The 21623-nt window shown below is 35.9% G+C and overlaps 1 long non-coding RNA gene across 1 annotated transcript; it reads right to left on the bottom strand.

The window, feature by feature from the left end:
* Window positions 1–7313: 7313 nt before the first annotated feature.
* LOC113343620 lies at window positions 7314–10938 on the bottom strand. The gene is made up of 3 exons (XR_003357325.1): window positions 10636–10938; window positions 8553–8637; window positions 7314–7549 (listed from the first exon to the last, which is right to left on the bottom strand). It is a non-coding gene; the product is annotated as an uncharacterized LOC113343620 (long non-coding RNA).
* Window positions 10939–21623: the final 10685 nt, after the last annotated feature.

The raw sequence follows: 21623 nt of genomic DNA, 5'->3' as shown, positions 1-21623 counted from the left end.
TGAGTATGTGTACTCGTACGCATAATGGAGGAAGTTTCACGTCCGTGAATTTCTGTTGGAGTTTGAAAGTGAAAAAAAAAACTCAATCTAGTTACTTAAGTACGCGTACCCGTTTGCATACTTAGGTAGGTTACTTTCTAAAATGGGTTTGTTCATGAACTAAAACATTTATGTAATAAGGAATGCAATCTTTGCAAACTGTGGCTATAATGTTCATGAATTGATTCGAGTGAATCAAAACCGATTTTGCTTCGATTGTGTCTTGTATACTTATGTAATATCTAAGCAATTGAACAACTCTCTAACTAGTTCATTTGAGTCATTTGAACTAGTTATGGTAAAGATGAATAAGGTTGATATGGAAATGTTCATATGGCTAACCATTGGTTAATTATTGTTGAACTGACTAAGTGTACATGTTTAGGTACGGTTACTCAAAACTAAATGAAGTTACATTTCATTTGTGTATAACAAGATAAGTTCGATCTAACGGTTGAAAGATATTAGCTTGAATCTAATCAGGTTTTCATATAACGGTAAATATTGAACGCTTTATTACCAAGGTAACTTAGATTGCAAACCTTGATTTGAAATCTATATAAAGGAGAACTCTAGCAACTGGGAAACCTAATCCCCACACCTCCTGTGTTATACTAGTTGTATAATCTAGAGTCGATTCTCCTTTAACCTTAGGTTTTTCACGAAACCCTGTAGGTTAACGACTTAAAGACTTCATTGGGATTGTGAAGCCAGACCCAACTATTTTCTCTGTAGTTGCGTGATCTGATCTTGTTGTTTTTATCGTGATTGAGTACTATCGTAAGATTGGCTTGGGATTTATATCTCCGATAGGAAAGATATAAAATTAGTCACAAACACCTTCGTCTAATCGTTTGTGATTCCACAATATCTTGTTTCGTTAATTGATTAAGATTATTGTGAGGTGATTGATAATTCTAGGTTGTTCTTCGGAATATAAGTCTGGGTTATCAATTGGTTCTTGTTCACCTTGATTTATCAAAAGACGGAACAAAAACTCATAGGTATATCTGTGGGAGACATATTTATCTATTCAATAGAGTTTTCTGTCTGATACAGATATGTTTATCAAGTCTTCAACTTTGGGTCATAGCAACTCCTAGTTGTGGGTGAGATCAGCTAAGGGAATCATGTGCGTAGTATCCTGTTGGGATCAGAGACGTAAGGAGTACGACTGTACCTTGAATCAGTGTGAGATTGATTAGGGTTCAACTACATTCCAGACAGAAGTTAGCTTTGTAGTAGACTAGTGTCTGTAGCGCCTTAATACAGTGTGGTGTTCAAATCTGGACTAGGTCCCGGGGGTTTTCTGCATTTTTGGTTTCCTCGTTAACATAACTTCTGGTGTCTATGTTATTTCTTTTCCGCGTTATATTTTGTTATATAATTGAAATATCACAGGTTGTGCGTTGAATCAATCAATTGGTAACCTTTGGTTGTTGATTGAAATTGATTGATCCTTGAACATTGGTCTTTGGTACCGTTCAAGTTATCTCTCTTATATTCAATCAGGCTCGCAAATTAATTATTATTTGTTTTATTGCGGATTGAATAGAGAGATTGAGATATAACTCTTTGATATACTTTTTATTAAGATTGAGTCTGACTATCTAGTTGATTCTCTTGAAAGTATTTTGGAGTTAGTCCGTACAGATTGCTAAGCGAAATATTGGGTGAGGTTGTTAGACCCCCACTTTTTCAATTGGTATTAGAGAAGACAAACACGTTTAAGACCTCATAAGTCTGTGTTTGTAGCGATCTGACTCTATGGACAGAAGTGTTATCTCAATAAACGTACCACCAGTCTTCGATGGCTCAAACTACTCGTGGTGGAAAATCGTTATGCGTGCTTTTCCTCAAGCTCGTGATTTTCAAACATGGTTACGTGTTGTTAATGTCTATGATCCTCCGGTTGATACAAAAATCGATGTATCTATACCTACGGATATTGGTAGATATAGTCCAGAAAAAATCCTTGCTGCGAAGCAAAATTCTGACGACTTAAATGCTATCATACATGACATTACCCCAAATCTTCAACATCATGTGACTACTTGCACAAAGTCTAAAGAAGCCTGAGATATCTTAGAAACTGTATTTGAAGGGAATACCTCTGAAAAGGAAGCTAGGCTTCAAAACCTATGTACCGATTTGGAAAACCTTTGTATGGTAGATGAAGAGTCATTTGATGAGTTTAATCACAAAGTGTCTGGAATTGTTAATGCATCTTTTGCATTGGGTAAGACTATTCCTGAAAAGGACATTGTGATGAAAATTCTCAGATCACTGTGAAAATGCGGGGGTATAACAACCACACCCAATAATTCGTTTGACAACTTGAGATGACTTACTCGAATATACTTACTAGACAGTCAGACTCAATCTAGAGAAAAGTATATACAAGAGTTTATATCTCTATCTCTCAACTCAATCTAGAAATTTGCGAGCCCGATTGAATATAAGAGAAGTAACTTGAACGGTACCATAAACCAATGTTCAAGGATCAATCAATTTCAATCAACAATCAACAACCAAAGGTTGGATTTCCTAATTGATCGATACAACACACAACCTGTGATATTTCAATTATATAACAAAATATAATGCGGAAAAGAAATAACACAGACACCAGAATTTTGTTAACTAGGAAAACCGCAGATGCAGAAAAACCCCGGGACTTAGTCCATCTTTGAACACCATACTGTATTAAGCCGCTACAGACAGTAGCCTACTACCAATTAACTTCAGACTAGACTGTAGTTGAACCCTAATCAATTTCACACTGATTCAAGGTACAGTTGTGTTCCCTACGTCTCTAATCCCAGCAGGATACTACGCACTTGATTCCCTTAGCTGATAAATAAATTTGTCTCACACAAAAAAGTCTATTGGAATAGATAAATCTGTCTCCCACAGAAATACCTATCAGTTTTGTTCCGTCTTTTGATAAATCAAGGTGAACAGGAACCAATTGATAAATCGGTCTTATATTCCCGAAGAACAACCTAGTTTTATCAATCACTTCATAATAATCTTAATTGATTAACGAAACAAGATATTGTGGAATCACAAACGATGAGACAAAGGTGTTTGTGACTACTTTTATATCTTGCCTATCGGAGATATAAATCTCAATCCAATCTTACGATTGCACTTAATCTCGATAGAAACAGCAAGATCAGATCACACAAATACAGAGAAAATAGTTGGGTCTGGCTTCACAATCCCAATGAAGTCTTTAAGTTGTTAACCTACAGGGTCTCATGAGAAACCTAAGGTTAAAGGAGAATCGACTCTAGCTATGCAACTAGTAACACACAAAAGTGTGGGGATTAGGTTTCCCAGTTGCTAGAGTTCTCCTTTATATAGTTTTCAAATCAGGGTTTGCAATTTGTGTTACCTTGGTAACAAAGCATTCAGTATTCACCGTTAGATGAAAAACCTGATTCAACCAAGCTAATATCTTTCAACCGTTAGATCGAACTTAGCTTGTTACACACAAATAAAATGCACCCTCATTTAGGTTTATGTAATTGTACCTAAACGTGTACACCATGTTAGCTCAACAATAGTTAACGGATGTTAGCCATATGATTACTCTCATATCAACGTTGTTCATCTTAACCATAACTAGTTCAAATGCTCAAATGAAACTAGTTAAAGAGTTGTTCAATTGCTATACTCTCATAAAGTATACAAGAACACAATTGAAGAAAAATCGGTTTTATTCACTTGAATCAATTCATGAATATTATAGCCACGGTTTGCAAAGATTACATTCCTTATTATATAAATGTTTAATTTCATGTACACAACCGATTTTAGAATTTTAACCTTCAAGTATGCAAACGGTTACACATACTTGAAATACCCGGACCAAGATTGGGTTTCGCTTGTACGCAAATGGGTACGCGTACTTCCAACCCCAGCAGAAATATTTGGACATGAACCTTACGCCAGTACGCGAACGGGTGCGCATACTTAGGTTCCCGAATTTCTCAAGCCAACAGGTATGCGTACGGGTACGCATACTATGGTTCCCGGACATGGATTACATATGTGCAAGAGTATACAACATGTGATATACAATAATGGTTAAGTGTTCTAAACTCTTATTTCGATCATTGAAACTTTCTTAGAGGATGACAATAGCCGTTTTGACATACTATTAGCATCAAAGCAATTTTCAAGTTATTGAAATAATCATAACGAAACATTCCAAGTCTACACCAAATGATTGTATCACACAAACCATGTAAGATGTTACTCAGAGATTTTCACATGATCATCTTTTGACTTGCGTCAAGAATATAAGATGAACTTGGTCGAAGCGAGAGCTTGCCAACACATATTCCGAGAAATATGAAGCGAGTTAAACTCAACTCGAAATCTCAAATGTGTATAATAGAAAACTATATCGTAACACGACTTATGTCTCAATATAGGAGATATAGTAGAAATAGACTTTCCAAGTGATAGATGAGTTTTAGTCTCCACATACCTTTTGTTGATGAAGTTCCAAAATCTCTCCTTAATAGTTCTTCGTCTTCAAATGATGAAGGCCGTGAAGTCTAAGGCTCAACTACACAATCTATGTCCTAGTCCGAGACATCTATAAGTAGACTAGAAATCAAGACTTATAATTTTGATCACTAACATTGAAAAACATGCTTGAGATAGTAATGCATGCGAGTTCGACCGAGCAGTGCTCTAACAATCTCCCCCTTTGTCAATTTTAGTGACAAAACTATCAATACATATGGATTACAAAATAAATAAAACTTTGTAGCTTCTCATCCAAATGCTTAATCTCCTTGGCATCTTTAACACGACTCGAAATCTTCGTCACTTCCAAGTACTCCATGATTCTAAACGTGTTCAACTCAGCATCATAGTTGTTGAATATCCCTAGCGATAACAATGACAAAACAGTTGCTCTCAATCATTGTTATACAGTGTCATAGTATCATTACATAACATCGAAGTTCAATTGTATCACAACTTTGACAACAATACTATGATGATATGTATCACTCCCCCTTAATCAATACTTCATCTCGACATGAAAACCACTCCCCCTTACATAATGATCCGTAAACCATATGTATTTGTAGTATGAAACTACACATTAATTCTCCCCCTTTTTGTCAATATAAATTGGCAAAGGTACGAAAACTAGTTGGATCCTCATGAAATTTTCATAGAGATACTTCATGACCAAAAAATAATAACATACCAACTTATTTAGATGCAATCATATAGCCGAAGCTAAATGCATTCATCAAGGAGTTTATAAAGATACAAGATAACCCCTACAATATTCCACAACCGCACTCCCCACAAATATTTGGCAATTAAGCACAAGTTCAAAAAGAACTCTCCCCCATAAAATGTCATTCCCGAAAGAACAACAAGAGCGACCTTACTTTTACGAGAAAAGAAGGATTTCTTTGGACATAATCAAATCATATGAGAACATGAATTTGAATCCAAAAATCACAATTGAATTAGCCACAAAAATAATCAACTCAATTGGCCATGCTCAACATAAGAGAACTTACGGAGCAACACAGTATATGCACAAAGATGTGGATAAGGGGAAAGACCAACATTGCGGAATAAACAAAGATTTATTATATTTTCATCATTATTTGCACAATGACATATAATAGACTTAATCTTTGTAAACAAAAGTTCATCCTTTCTTCCATCAATATCATAAAAGGCTTAACTTTGTATTCAAAAGTTCATTCTATCTGTTATCAATACATTCATATCGACGTATAATAGAGATAACGTTTGAACAAGTATGGAACAGTCAAGGTTTACGTACATAAATAACATATCCCATAAAAATTTGCAATATATGAAACCATAAAGATTAATACTTCAAAAATCATCTTCCAGATAACTTAGAATTTAAATAAATAAATCTAAAAACAATTGAAGATGAAAACGTTGGACATAGCTATGTGTACTCACAATAATGGCTATTCCAAACCCTAGTAGTCCTTCTTAAAAACACAAGAATAAAATTATCATAAGAAGTTTCCTAGACATTGAGACCTCTGAAAATTTTTTTATCGTCCCCGAACTCCTTGTCGTCAACAACCATGGGAACATACGGTTCGTGAAGATAGGAATCAATTCCAACAAACCTTCTAGGATGATGATGTCGAACCAGGGCCTTCTGAATTTCAAGAGTTCTCATAAAAAAAAAACCTTTATTTGTTGAATCTCCTTCCTTGTTTCCTTCAACTCTTCAAGAACACCAGAAAAATTCTGAGAGTTTGAAGGAACAACTCTTGGCTTCCTCACATTCCTTCTTTTTCTTTTCAAATTTCGAGGTAACAGAGATCTTTCTTTTTCCTTCATAATTGATGGATTAACAATCATATTGACATCTTTTCCGTCATAAGACATGATGCTTGGAGTATCCATATGCGTACGGGTTTGTGAGAGGAATTCACAATTTAAACCCAACAAACAGTCTTAAGATATAAAGAGTTTCAGAGAAGGAAAAAGGAATGTAGTGTTACGAAACCTTTAAACACAGGTTCGTTCACGCACAACTCACAACCCTAAGAAGGGTAGAATTATCGAGAGTAACCCTCTTTTATTGATTGACCAGGGAAGTCCTTTCCAATAACAATTAGATATGGAAGAATTCCAAACTTGCAAAACACAACAAAGCTAAGAAAAAAAAAACATTTCTGTTTTCCTAAAGCCTGAGGTGTGGACAATCTTGTCTCTTTTGATCAGGCACATGAGACAAGATGCACCAAACAACACAATCAAGTTATGTTGCGGTGAACAACAATCTGTCCACCATAACCTTTTTGAAACGAATTCATAGAACCCTGTCTCTCAGAATGTTTAGACCATTCTTTATTCTCTAGTGGTTTTGTCTTATTCTTGGAAACTAACTTCTTCGAAGAAGATAAAATCTTATATACCTCAGAGGATTTTTGAACAAGTTTGAGCTTGTTTGCTAATCGATTCTCTCTTCGTTGAAGTTTGTTGACATACCTTAATTTGTGTTTGTACTTGAAACACTTTGAAAGTTCATGACTGATGCGTGTCGTAACCACAACAAATTAATCAATATTTTCCCACCTAATTAACAAGTAATATGGTGTAGTCAAGTTCGTTTCCACGAGGAGCAAGAGATTTTAGTTGTAAAATTGTCACAAGGGGGGGGGGGGGGGGGGGTTGTAGCGCACCCTAAGCTAGAAGCTGAGTAATCCAATTAACTATAATAATGAGGCGCTAAGGATCTAAAACGTCTATTCAAACATTAAGAAAGAAGTTCTAAACAAAGATTAACCCGAATCTAAGCCCCCTCTGAAATAAATACAAGAACTCCTCTCAGATATTACATATACAACAATGAGTTGATTTACAAATAAAATATAAACACAAAATAAACATAGCGGAAGCTAACCAACTAACGCAACCAACTCCTCGAAGCTTTTATCGCCACGTGCGCATCTTGCATCTGTCTCTGAAACTGAAAGTGGGAATGGGTGAGCACATCATCCCTAAAAGGGGTGCCCCGTAGAAATAACAACTAACTTTCAAGTAATCACTAAAATGATTTAAAGACAATGCAGGTTTTACTGAAAACCGATAAAAACGAAAAAAAAAACTATAAAGCATATTAAAGTAATAAGTAGTACTGAAAATATAAAGTTTTACCAACCAATAAACCAACACACATTCACAACATAAATAATAGTTGAGCGACGTCTTCCTTCGGAGTAGCAAGGCATGACTGTTGCGGATTCTTCAATGATCATTAAAGCGCCCATGAGGTTTCCATCCTCAAGTCATAAATGATATGTACCTTACCAGTACCTTATTCTACGCGCACTCTACATAGCAAGTATTCAAAGAAAACAAATGGTAACAACATTATATCCGACCGAAGTGCTTACACAGTGAAGATCCCACAATCCTCCCACGTGTAAATCCAACAATCTTATATAATATTCTCAACATCATTCTCTCTAAACACCAAAACATAATAAAATAGCTTTTGAAAGTAATTTAAAAGAACAGTAAACATTCATGTATGAGACATGCGTTGCCCCCGTACAGAAATAAGGAAAATATAATGGCCAAATTAAAACCAGACCTATATAATATTCAACCCAACGAGGCCTATCTAGGTTTGCAATAAATAGATATAACATTTGGGAGCACACATCTCACACCAATCAAAAGGAAACCTCCTCCCTTTCATGCTAACAACAAATAAAGATTGTAACCACTTTCCAGTCAATGGAAAGAATCACATTTTGGAAAAATAAGTAAATACTCCCAAAACACAGACATTAGTTGTTTCTAAAGATCCAAGCCCATCCCAAAATGTAAAAGAAAACTAGTTTGTAACACACACAAATAATACATGCGTACACATATCATATAGTAACAAAGACATGCATGCATTTCATAAAAGATAGATTTTTGAAACAATAATGAATACAAGAGAGTTCGTTATTGATTCCCACCTCTTTTGATGACAAGCCTCGCGTACCTCGAGATGTTCAATCCACTGGATCATCCTTTGAATCGATTGTTGTTAATAACGACTAACTGTTAACCACACAAACACTTTAAAGATTATCCAAAAGGCTCATACAAGGCTCATAACACAAACTCATACAATTCTCTAGTTATAAGGTAAGTGAACTATCTAATGGTTCTAAGCTTATCTATGATTCGACACAATTTCATTATTTATCTTTAGCACATCTAAAGATTTACTAATTCGATTAGATTGGTTCTAAAGTCCATTTGATAAGTCTAAAGAATATCTACAACTTTGTAGAAGGAATTAAAGTCTAATTCGGACCATAAAGGGTTCAAACATCAAACTAAGAATACATTGTACTAAGCCCAAGTCCACTAATCTCGGCCCACTACATAAGGCACAGTCCACTCGGGTCAACGAACGGTCTTTAACAGTCAAAGTGTCAACCAACAGTCAACATCTAAGATCAGGTCAATAGTCCAGGTCAAAGGTCAAGTCAACGGTCAATTGGTCAAGGTCAACTGAGTCAAACTGATTCAACTCAGTTTAATTGGGTTAACTGGACTCAGTCAGATGTCCGAGTCAGGCTAGGTCAGGGTTCTGGCATGGGACACAGCACAGGCCAAGGCACTATAACATAAACACATGACACAGTGAATAATCAAAACACAAAGGCAACATACAATCTCTATCAACATGATTTCTCAGGCTTGAATCAAAATCCAACCATTACAATCTGCTCTAAGACATAACCTCTTCATATTCAATTAAACTTCTACCCAAGCACAACAAGGTTGAAACTGTAACACCACCAGCCACTACTTTAGCTAAATCATAACCTAACTCCATGTACAAATCAATCCACACATCTTTGCATAACACAACTCAGTTCATACACACCCTGTAACTTCAACTTCGTTAAATTACTACTCTTGTGACTCTGCCATATCAACATCTCCACCACCACTCTCATACTCAACCATCTTCCATCATTTGCACCTGTCATTACTCTTCATCTCATTTCTTATACACTAGCTCAGTCTCAAACCACCTCTTGTTCCAACTTCACCAGATTATGATTAAAACTCTCATTCATGTCATCATATCTCTATCTGTTCAGTTGCAACTTCAGTTTATCTTAACCGCAATACAGTCCTCCCATAACAACAAATATCTCATCTTCATTAACTCTATCAACACTTTCATATCCTTGAAGCTACAAGCCTCTACTAACTTACTTCATGTATCATTCTAAATACCACAGCCTGCTAATACCTCCACCAGCTCCATTAACATCAACCACTTCAAACAATCAACTACACTAATTTGCAGTTCCTACTTCAGTTCATCAACACATGTATAACACCGCCAGTTCACTCCATGGTTGTCCCAGCCATTACCTTTTCATAACCCTGTAAACTCACTAATTACTACCACTTCATTTTCACCACAATTTCCATGAACTGCAACCACTTAAACCATCCAACAAACTTGATTTAGCTCCAGCTGTGATAACACGGCTTCAGCCAACCTGTAATAACCACTCCATGAACAAAATCCTAAACATTCATATATAACCTCATTCTCTACTCAACAGCTCCCAACTTCATCATTCCCAGGTCACAAATACCCAATTCTAAATCACCAACAACAACCTAAATTCACCATCTTTATTAACAGTTCAACTTCAAACCCAGAAACCAAACATTACTTCTTCTTTGCCAAACCTCTCATAAGCTATAACACCTCTTAATCAATACTACCAGCACCACCAATTAAAATTTCATAACATCTTCATCGAACCAAACCCTGTTATCACATCACCTCATATTCATTCCTCATCATCTGTAATTTCTAAACCAGGAACCCTAATTCCAAATTGGGGAAGAACAGGGTAAACCCTAATTTCTCTATGAATCAAAATTAAACTCAATATACTCATCTCTACCTTAAATTAAGACCAAACCCACTTATAATCAATCACTACAAAGCGATTTCATAAATAAACTTCAATCAATTCGAAAACAAATTAACATTCAAACTAAAGAACCCTAATTTACCTTTTTCTTCATCCTCTGAGGTTGAATCAATACTTGATTTAACAACACCATCATCAACCCAGGGTTATCAACTGATTCTTCATCTTCTCTTGATTTCCTCATCTCCAAACAAAACCTAATTCTCGATTTACAGCAGCAACTCAAACTTCTTCTTCCTGTGCTCAAACAATCATAAAACCAACACCTACTTCTTCATATCATCAAGCTAACCAGGTTCACGAGAATTTCTCTAACAAAAGAATCTCAAATCTCTGAGATGGGATTAAACAGAGAGGAAGAGAGAAAGAACGGAGAAGAAGAAGAAAGAGAAAAGAAAAGAGAAAATGATTTCTCTTCGACACGTTTGGTGATGATAAGGCAACAAAAGTTATAACGGCACCCATTGAATTGATAAGGGCAACCACGCGGTTTAGGTGTAAAATGATTATTTACCCTTCATACTAATCCAGTGATATCTTCTTCGTCCGGTGTCTGAATGACATGTTCGAGTAGTCTATTCCGCATAACTTTTCTAGATTTATCTAGCGATACTAGTTTCGTATCCAGATCGTTGTTAGATTAATTACTATTAATTAAGGTTCATCTCTAATTAATCGAGTCATTAGCGGCTTAATCGACTCTTGACTGGTCAAATAGCGTTGACGAGCTTGAGGGTCCTTACAGTTTTGGTTTTGAAAAGCAAAAAGAAAGTAAACAAAGTAATAAAAAGTTTATGTTGAAATCAATAAGAGAGATTAGATCAAGGAATCGTTCTTCCATGCTTCCCTGCAATATCAGCAGCATCACTAACTCTATCACGACAACCACCGATCCATGAGCCATTCTTGACTTCCATATGCTTCTATTACAATCATTCATAGCCACAGACCCATTCTTTCCTCTCTGAGATCGACAACAACTTCAATCAAGCAGACTCATCTTCTCCTAGTCCTTCTCGGCTTCATACCCATTCCACCAGAACTTCAGCAGATACTACAATCTTCGATTCAACAGCACGTTCATCACCATCTTCTATGCAATTCCATCTTTCATCGAAACAACGTCAATACCTTGCTCAATGCTCTCTCAAATCGAACCCATCTTTCATCATCTCAGATTCAGAACAAAACCATCTTCGATTCGTTCTCAATTCAACACAAATTCGTACCAATCTTCACAGCAGTAATAGCAGATCATCGAACTGAAACCAAATCCATCTCTTTCTCTTGATTCACTCTTCAACAACATCGATTCATAACTTCTCGATCTGAATTTCGAAATCCAACTGCAAATCATATCACAGTTCCAACCCCAAGCTTGCCATATCTTCGATCCAGATTCAACGACAACAACCGGTACTCGTTCTTCTTTCTGTTATTTGATTTCCTCTTCGGCAACAATGGCAGCAGCTGCACTGCTTTCTTTTCTCATTTTCAGGCAAATGGAAATGGGAATGATTGAGAAATAAATTATCGATATAGGGTTATAGAAATAGGTTATATTCAATGCCCGGTCACCTTGATAAGAGCTACCCATCTAACAGCCCCTTAACCTGTGGTGGCTGTCTTTTAATACTTCCCCAAAAGAGAGTTTCCCCTTAACCTTTGGTCGGCTCCGGATAGTGTTCCCTCTAAAATGACAATTGTGACCTTCTTTCTCAAATTGGATGATTTCTTATACTTTTCCTCCGTGCGACTCCAGAGTACCTAATAACTCAAAACACGCATAATTTACAAGAAAAAGAGCAAATAAAGCATAACCAATAAATATTAAATCAAGGTGTATTCTACACCTATCAAATTCCCCCACACTTAGACTTTGCTAGTCCTCGAGCAAACTAAATTAAATACATACAACTTCATTTCGTCGAGAATACGGTTAAACTTAGCACGTATAACAAGCCTTTAAACCCCTAGGTGTCCTTAGTGGACGAGTTATAATCTCGTGAGGGCTTACGAGAGGTATACCCACAAAACCTACTCCAACTTCAAAGCATTCCATCGTCCCAAGCATCCAAAGAGCTATGAGGACATAAAGTTTCTGCATGCTAGTAATAAGAAGTTAGAAATACTAAAGAACATATTCACATTCTTAAATGTTGAGTGAGAAATAACCACACCATAATGAGAAAACGCGTGTTTGAGAGCGATCAATAAGCATTTCGCCTCGACTTCTGCCTCACCAAAAACGGTTTTACGAAATTACACTCAAAAGACGTACTTTTATGGTTCTCACATGTGTGCAGGTAGGAATGAAGAGAGAATTCCTGCAACACGTTGAATGGTGGGAAGGACAACTTCCGAAATATTTTAAAAACCCACATCTTTTAACATTTTGAAAAATCATGTTTCTGATGATCTCTAAGAAAGGAAATCAACCAGTATTATCGAGGATGAGATTACTTACTCACCTTCACATATGATTGCAATGATGATAACTCCACTCTCACAGCATCCAATAGAAACGTCTTCCGCTCCTCTTCTTTATCTTCTTGGTCTTCGTCTTCGGCTTCAACTATTGATGATAAGCTCTTGAATTTCGTAGATCCTTGACAATTTGTAACCCTTTTCCTTAAAATCCTTGTCACTTGAAACTTCCTTATAGATTTTCCTTCTCCACGGCTTATTAATATTAAATAAATAAAAACTAAAAATAATAAAAATTTCTTTTGTCATCATCTTTTATATATATATATATATATATATATTTTTACTTTTTTTATGAAGACAAGAGAAATAAAATACAAAACAAAGTGAAAATAAAACAAACCATGGCCGTGGGAAAAGTACTTTACCGCTTGATTCTTCACAACTTGTATCGTCTCGAAATCATAAACTTCAATAATTCTCACCTTTTGTTTTTCTTTGCTCTTGTAAACATAAGTCTTCAACTTGGATATAAAATTCTGCTCATTGTAGGTTGCTTTACTTGGATTTGAAATTTGCTCTTTTCTTGTTCCGTTGCTTGTAAACCTTGAACGTCTTCAACTTTCCTTGCAGATTTTAATGTCGCTCCTTGTTGATGATGATGGTGTTTCTATGGACCCGTTGTTGTCGAGAGAATGGTGCTAACTGCAAATAGAACTACAAGAAGGAGGCTTTCATCCATAGACGTCACCCTCATGATTGACAAAATTAACACTCAAGAGATCAAAAATAGTGCTGAAAATGGTGTGAAGTTGGGTAGCTCACCATTCTACTCGGAATTAACGTACGGTGACACACACTCAAAATAAAGCTCTTTAGTTATTTATAAAGAAATCTGGTCGGTGCCTCACATGATATAAATAGGGTAGTCTCCACTAATGATTGATCAACAACTCTAATAATGCATTTCCCTCTGCACCTCATTTGCATCACCAGCATGATTAAATCCATTATTTAACACTCTAACAAGCAAGAAATCCGAACGTAGTTCCCTAACACTTCCAAGTTCAGTTATGTCGGTCAGAATTCTCTATGTAAACATACCTAGAAGTATGCTAGTGACTCTAAAATCTCTAAAAGTTGGAGGTTTTATGCATTTTTTTTTTTTTTGTAAAATATGCTTAACCACTCCCCCACACTTAAACCTTACATTGTCCTCAATGTAAATGAATCATCCTAGTAAAGTCAAGGTTGGAAATCCTAACATGATATGGAACAAGAAAAATAAATAACAATATAAAAATCAAAAGGATAAGAAATACAAAACCAGTGGGTTGCTTCCCATGAAGCGCTTGTTTTAAATTCGACGGCCCGACTTAGCTCTTGTATGATTCACTCCCCATATACTAACAATCAGAAAATTTGGGAATCCACCCATGGTACCTGTTTTGCAAATAATAGTTCCATACAATTTTTAGCACAAGAAATCAATAGTGAAATTATCGCTCGATAGAAATTTCCCCCACACTTATTCATGTCCACACTCGGAAGTGTATAAAGAACATAGAATTTGGTAACTTCCATGGTTTCATCTTGGCAAACCTGCATGGTGTTAGCATCAAGTGTTTCCAATGGCGGATATCGAGAAACAAAGTCATTCAAAAATACTTTCGAAGCACATACATTCAAACTAATAAGAGGTAAAGGAGAATAATCAATATGCAAAGGGTTAGACAAACCTTGCACAATTTCTTGTATTACGAAATCCTCTTCATCCTTAAAGAAGTCAAGTGAATTACTTAACCCTTGTATATCGTGGTCCTCTATCAAACCTTGCAACCATTCTTCGTCGTTTTCTACCTTAACCAAAGTATTGGCATCATTAAAATCATTGGCAAGTTCAATTGGGTTTTCCACGAATTCAATCAATTTGGTTTCATTATCGAGCATCATCTCTTCAACATCCTCGTCATCGAAATCGGGTCATTCCTCTCTCATAAAATCTTCTTCGGTGCAAATTGTAAGATCTACTTGTGAGGGTGTTACACCATTTATAACAATAGGCAAGTCACACCCAATCTCCTCCTTTTGAATAGGCGAAGGATCCTTATTATGATCCGGAGTTGGAATAACTTTATCCTTGTTAAAAGGGTTTTCAAAAGGTTCAAAATCATCTTTGTAACCCATAGAATAATGTTTATCACGCTCCTTTTTTAAAGATCTTTTAGCTTCAAGAATTTCTTCATCTGATGCTAGACCTTCATCGATCAATTGATAGAACCTTCTCTCAAGTTCCCTCAAAATAGGTTGCGTTACACCAAGGATATCACGAATAGGTTTAGAAGCATAACTATCCTCCCCTCCTAGTGATTGTTCACTTACATACCCGTCATAAGGTTGTTGATATGTATGAGAATATCCATAAAGTTTGTATCCTAAGGATGGTTGGAAGTTGTCATAATGTTGAGGTTGAAAACAGTATTGATTGTTGTAGTATGCTTGCTCTTGTCCACCATACATGGAAAACTGGTACGTGAAATAAGATTCGCAAAAACTAAGTTAGATACGATATAGAATCTAACAAAGCAAGAATAAAGCAAAAAAAAAAAAACTAAAAATCGTCCGCTGCTCCCCGACAGCGGCGCCAAAATTTGATGCGTGTCGTAACCACAACAAATTAATTAATATTTTCCACCTAATTAACAAGTAACATAGTGTAGTCAAGTTCGTTCCCACGAGGAGCAAGAGATTTTTAGTTGTAAAATTGTCACAAAGGGGGGGTTTTGGTTTTGAAAAGCAAAAAGAAAGTGAACAAAGTAATCAAAAGTTTAAGGTGAAATCAATAAGAGAGATTATATCAAGGAATCGTTCTTCCATGCAAATGGAAATGAGAATGATTGAGAAATAAATTCTCAATCTAGGGTTATAGAAGTAGGTTATATTTAATGCCCGGTCACCTTGATAAGGGCTACCCAGCTAGCAGCCCCTTAATCTGTGGTAGTTGTCTTTTAATACTTCTCCATAAGAGAGTTGCCCCTTAACCTTTGGTCGGATCCAAATAGTGTTCCCTCTAAAATGACAATTGTGACCTTCTTTCTCAAATTAGGTGATTTCTTCTACTTTTCCTCCGTGCGACTCCAGAGTACCTAATAACTCAAAACACGCATAATTTATAAGAAAAAAAACAAAGAAAGCATAACCAATAAATATTAAATCAAGGTGTATTCTACACCTATCAATGACCTTTGAGTGAACAATAAGAGCATGTCAACCTTGAATATGATTCAGATGCCCGAGATGTGCAAGCTGCTAGACGCATAGTAGAACCTGAAAAATTTGACAGAGAGTTTCCAACATAAAGGTCAACTTTTTCTTCCAGATTGGCTGAGTTCTCTTCTGAAAGGATATCAAGATTTGTTAGAGCATTGCTCGGTTGAACCCACCAAGCGTTGGTATGTCAAGTTTGGTTTTCATATTTTAATGAACCAAAACTCATTTAAAGAGTTGCTTGATTAGTTACTAGAGTCAACTTCGTATAGGTTAGCTAGAAAGTTATTAGGATATGAGACTTACAAGTATTACTCGAAGACTTGAAGAATATGAAGAAGTAAAGAGCTACATAAAAGACATCATCCTTCCTATTGAGGTTAGTAATATTTTGACCTAAACTGTTTCATTTCTAACGTATCTTTCAAGTCGTGCTATATTGAAAACATAACTGCGAAGCTGTGAATGATTATACTCTAGTTAGACGTAATATTAAGGAATTATAGTACGAAGTATAATGCCTATCTTTGAACTTCATATATAATACATCAACATAATCGTATGAATGCTATTGTGATTATGCATGGGTATTGGAGAAGATTTCGTCCTAGTAAACAATGTTTTATATTCGTTTAAAGGAAGTACAATTCATAAACTTGTTTTGTGAATCGAAAGGGAAATCACTAGGCTTATTGGTATTTTTATTCATAGCAAATCTTTGGATTACCAATATGTGTGTTTAGTATAACCGCTCATAACTTGTTTATGTATCTTGGTAAAACTATTCGTGGTGCCTGACTTATGTATCGGTATGAATTTTATTAGTGAAACCAATCTTAAGTAATCACCTGAGATGGTATGATCGATATTTGTAATTGGTGTGACCATTCCTAGTCATTTGGTAACTGATCCTAAAATTTGGTGGGACTAATCACAAGATGTGTAATCGATCCTTGTAGTAGGTTAATAAGTTTTAGTAATTGGTGTAACCGATCCTATAACTTGTGCAACCGATCACAAGTAATACCATGAGATAGTGGTAACCGATCCTGGTACTTAGTTAGCCATTTTATGGAAACTAGTGTAACCGATCCTAGTAGCCACTTGGAGGTAGAACCGAACTTTGTGTTTGGTAGAACAGTTAAACCCATGAATGGTGATTGGATGTTTTTGATCAATCACGTAGTTCTTGGAAATCAGATGAACCAATTTTAAACTTGTTTGGAAGTGTAGCAAATCTGTTCCAAGATTGTAAATATGAAAAATGATTTAAAAAGTAAAGATGTCGACATACTTTGAACATGTGCAGTAATTCTTATCTATTATTGTTCAAAGATATTCCTTAATAACTAAAGGAGAATCCCGGATCGAAATAAATTGAGAATCTTTTAATTAAGGTTTTTAATTTTATATGCTTTTAATTTCCAGCAATTAAATGCATATCTTTAGAAAATAAAAATTGGTAATGTGCATTTACTAATTGGAGATTTTCTACTGAGATTTCGGTCAATATTTGGACAGATCATTTCCAGGAATTATGAACACCGATTTTGGCTTTATTGCATATCTTTGAGAATATTCGGTTTTGGAAATTCCTAGGTGTCCAAACTTCCTTGGTCTATAAATATTGAAGTTTGCATTTCGAGCAAACTAATCTTCAGGTCCAGAAAAAAAACTACCTAGTTGTGTTGTTACTGGTGGAGCCGTCTATCCGGAGAGGAAAGTACCCTAATTAGGCGAAATCTCTTACGACCGCTCGTTTTAAAGACTTCTTTAGGATTGAGAAGCTCTACGAGTACCGTTGGTGGGAAACTAGATAATTCCAGTTTATTATTAGTTTTCGATTGATTTGATTGACTAACGGTTGTTGAACTTTGATTTCACCTAGTTTGTTTATGCTTGAGAATATTCTCTTCTGATATAAGATTCACTCAAATTAGATCGAAGTATCGACGGGGATCTTTAGACTGTTTGTAGATCTAAAGACGTCTTGTGATAATCCATCGTTAACATACTTCGTTATGTGTGTGATTGATCACAGGAGATTCAAGTTGTTTGTGTGCAGGTGTTTATTGGAGATCTAAGAAGATTTGAAGACAAAAAAGATTTCTTATTTGAGTTCATAATCTTTAGTGTGCACAAAACTTGATCGGCTAGGGATCCAACTATAATCGGTTTATCTTTTGATAGATTGGATTGATTAGTTGCGTAGATCGGCATCAATACATTTCTTTGTGATTCATAGTATTGATTGCATAGTCTAAACAATTACTTTGGTAGTTATTGAATAGATTGATCTAAGAACCCGACAAAGGAATTTATTGGTTAAACGGAAGAGCCTTTTGTCAAACTCATATCATGTTGATTGAAAAGAGTTGTTACCGAACAGATTTGTTGTTACTTTACTGTTTGGAATACGAACCAAAGGAATTATTCCAAGTGCGTGAGTTATTGCAAGTTGGAGGCGCAGGGATACTGAAGAAACTAGGTGAACTATAGGTTTAGTTGCTTGGTCTGAACTATACGAAGTTGGTTTAGATTTTGTATAGTGGCTTAATTATGAGAGTATTCAATTCTGGACAAGGTCCCGGGGTTTTTATGCATTTTTGGTTTCCTCGTTAACAAAATCTTGATGTGTCTTTTACTTTTCTATTTCCGCAATTATAATTGATTTTTTATAATTAGAAGTAAAATACACAAACGTTAATTCCTAATTACTTGATAGCAATCCTATAGTGTTTGGTTAAGTCCGAACATATTATCAAGTAATCATAATTCGTTGTTGTATTGTCTCGATCTTGTATCCATAGTCAATCACGCAAGCTATTTTGTTGTCGTATTGTCTTGATCTTGTATCCATAGACGATCACACAAAGTGTGAACCGATTCGTTGTATTGTATCTTCTCAGTCCATAGACAAGGAATTATAGGTGGAAAATTTTTAGATTGAGGTATATTTGGTTACCCTCGTCTTTTCAATTGGTATCAGAGCAGGCAAACACGAAATGATCTAGCAATCTGTGTTTGGTGCGATCCAACCTATAAGAAATGAGTCAAAATAAGAAAAACAAAGCTAAACTTATGAAGAACTCAGCTAACGTACTACAAGATTTGGGTAAAAATCTCTATGGGTTTAATTTCAGCAAATGTTTAGAAGGATCATCTTCTACAAGTTCAACTTGCTCTTCTGAAAATATGTCCTTATATTCTCAAGAAGAAGTTAAGCTAAGTCATGTATTCACAATCAATGATTCGGATTCTGAATCACTTCATAAGGATAAAAAAGATGTTGATTATGTAAATATAAAAACTTCTCAACTGAATGAACTAAGTAAAGAATTCCTCTCATGTGCAACAGAACTCACTCTTGCACTAAAAAGGGAAGGAAAGCTCCTTGAAGACTTATGTCACATGAAAGCTTGTAGATGGTGGATTTTCGACAAGGGATAAAATCGTGAACTCATAATTATACGAAGCTCTAATCCAGCAATCAGACGTGAGTATTGAGACACGGGTCTCTCATCGAATTCTCAACGGAGAGTACTTTCTCTCAGAGTACATGTAGATATGTAGTTTCACGACTGGACAACGGGATATCTCATGAATACTGAATACTTTCAGTGATTATTTCTATATAGTATCACGAGATGGACGGCTCCTAGACAACTTGCTCTGCTAGTATAGAGCGATAACGTCTTCAGGAACAAACAACGAGTTTACCCTGACTATATAAAGGACATGACTTACCGACAAGCTCATATCGGGATAATTAATGCTCCTAGACAGCTTGCTCTGCTAGTATAGAGCCACAAATTTAATTATTCCTAATTACAATTGCTCCTATTCCATGGTCGAATCCACGACTGGTCCCATGGAATGGCAATAAAAATTGATCCTATTTCATAGTCGAATCCACGACTGGTTCCATGGAATGACAATAACAATTGCTCCTATTCCATGGTCGAATCTGCGACTGGTCCCACGGAATAGCAATAAAAAATTGTTCTGATTCTATGATCGAATCCACGGCTTGATCTCATAGAATAACAACAACTATATTATCTCATTACTCCGATTTCATGATTGAATCCACAACTGGTCTCATAAATGGTAATAGATAAATCTTAATTACTCCGATTCTATGGTCGAATCTACGATCCCATGGAATGGTAATGCTCACTTTATTATTCTGAATTCGTAGTCGAATCCTCAGCTGATCCTATGAATTAATAATAAACATCTTATTACTCAGTTTTTTGAATTATTCTCCACTAAATTCCAAAATTAGTAATAAATAATCAACAATCGGGCGTCTGAGCTACCTCTAAGTAAGCCCCGATCCAACTGGTGAAAGTGTGTTCAACGACGATGCACTAACAGTCACCGCACGAACGAGTATTTCAAAATACAACGAAACGATGAACCTATGCAAAATAGGGAAGAAAATAATAAATAATTTAAAATATTGACCAAGGTGCTGGGAACACGACCAGTATTCTAATTAATATTTTTGGTACGCTGCCAATAATCCATCATCTGAGCAACACTTGCTCAGATGATAAATATTTTCTCAAACCAATGAATATTGGTTCAACAATCAATATTCAACGATCCATCGAATGAGCAATACTTGCTCACTTCATCGTAAGAACTATACCTCTGTCTCATGACATGTTCAACTCGTGAGTTTCAGAACATCATGTTAAACTCAGCAACTACATGGACTCATCGTCCCATCAAACCACGAAGTCATCAATTGACTAACATACCACGAGACGTCAATCGTGTCACTTGGGGGATATCAACTAGGGTTTTGGTCTGGCGGTCTACGACACGTGTGTTCATACACACATTGGAATGTGAGAAAGTTGTGCAATCAGTTGAAGGAGTTCACAAAATAGTGGATGGAAAATCGACCAAGTCATCACACGATGAGCAACTGGTCTCAAACACGATTTCCATTTCCCCACTCTTTCATCCCATCAACTGTCACACTCACGGAATCATGGTGTCTAAAATTCTCGCAATATAAATAAGTCTCTGAATCATGATTGAATCATCAGCATCAACAGTATCATCAATCTCACGTCTCATCGACAACACGAGATCATCAACTACTCTCAATTGAGCAATTTCAATCATTCAGAGCTTATCATATTCAGAATTCACACACCCACAATCTTTGATTACCATTGATTCCACACATTTCCCAGCTTCCCTCCTACAGATCAACCCATCCTCTCTTGTGACCAAATTTACTTTGGAACGGTCATTGTCTTGATTTAGGCCGGAGTACTACAGATTGATCTCTCGAATCTAAAGCACCCCCTTGCAGCGGTGCATCTGTGTGAGGTTTAACATTTCGCTCGGTTCGAG

The sequence above is a fragment of the Papaver somniferum genome, unplaced genomic scaffold (assembly GCF_003573695.1).
Source record: "Papaver somniferum cultivar HN1 unplaced genomic scaffold, ASM357369v1 unplaced-scaffold_65, whole genome shotgun sequence".
Taxonomy (NCBI): Eukaryota; Viridiplantae; Streptophyta; class Magnoliopsida; order Ranunculales; family Papaveraceae; genus Papaver; species Papaver somniferum.
The sequence above is the reverse complement of the archived record's forward strand: the minus strand, read 5'-3'. Positions and strand labels throughout refer to the sequence as shown.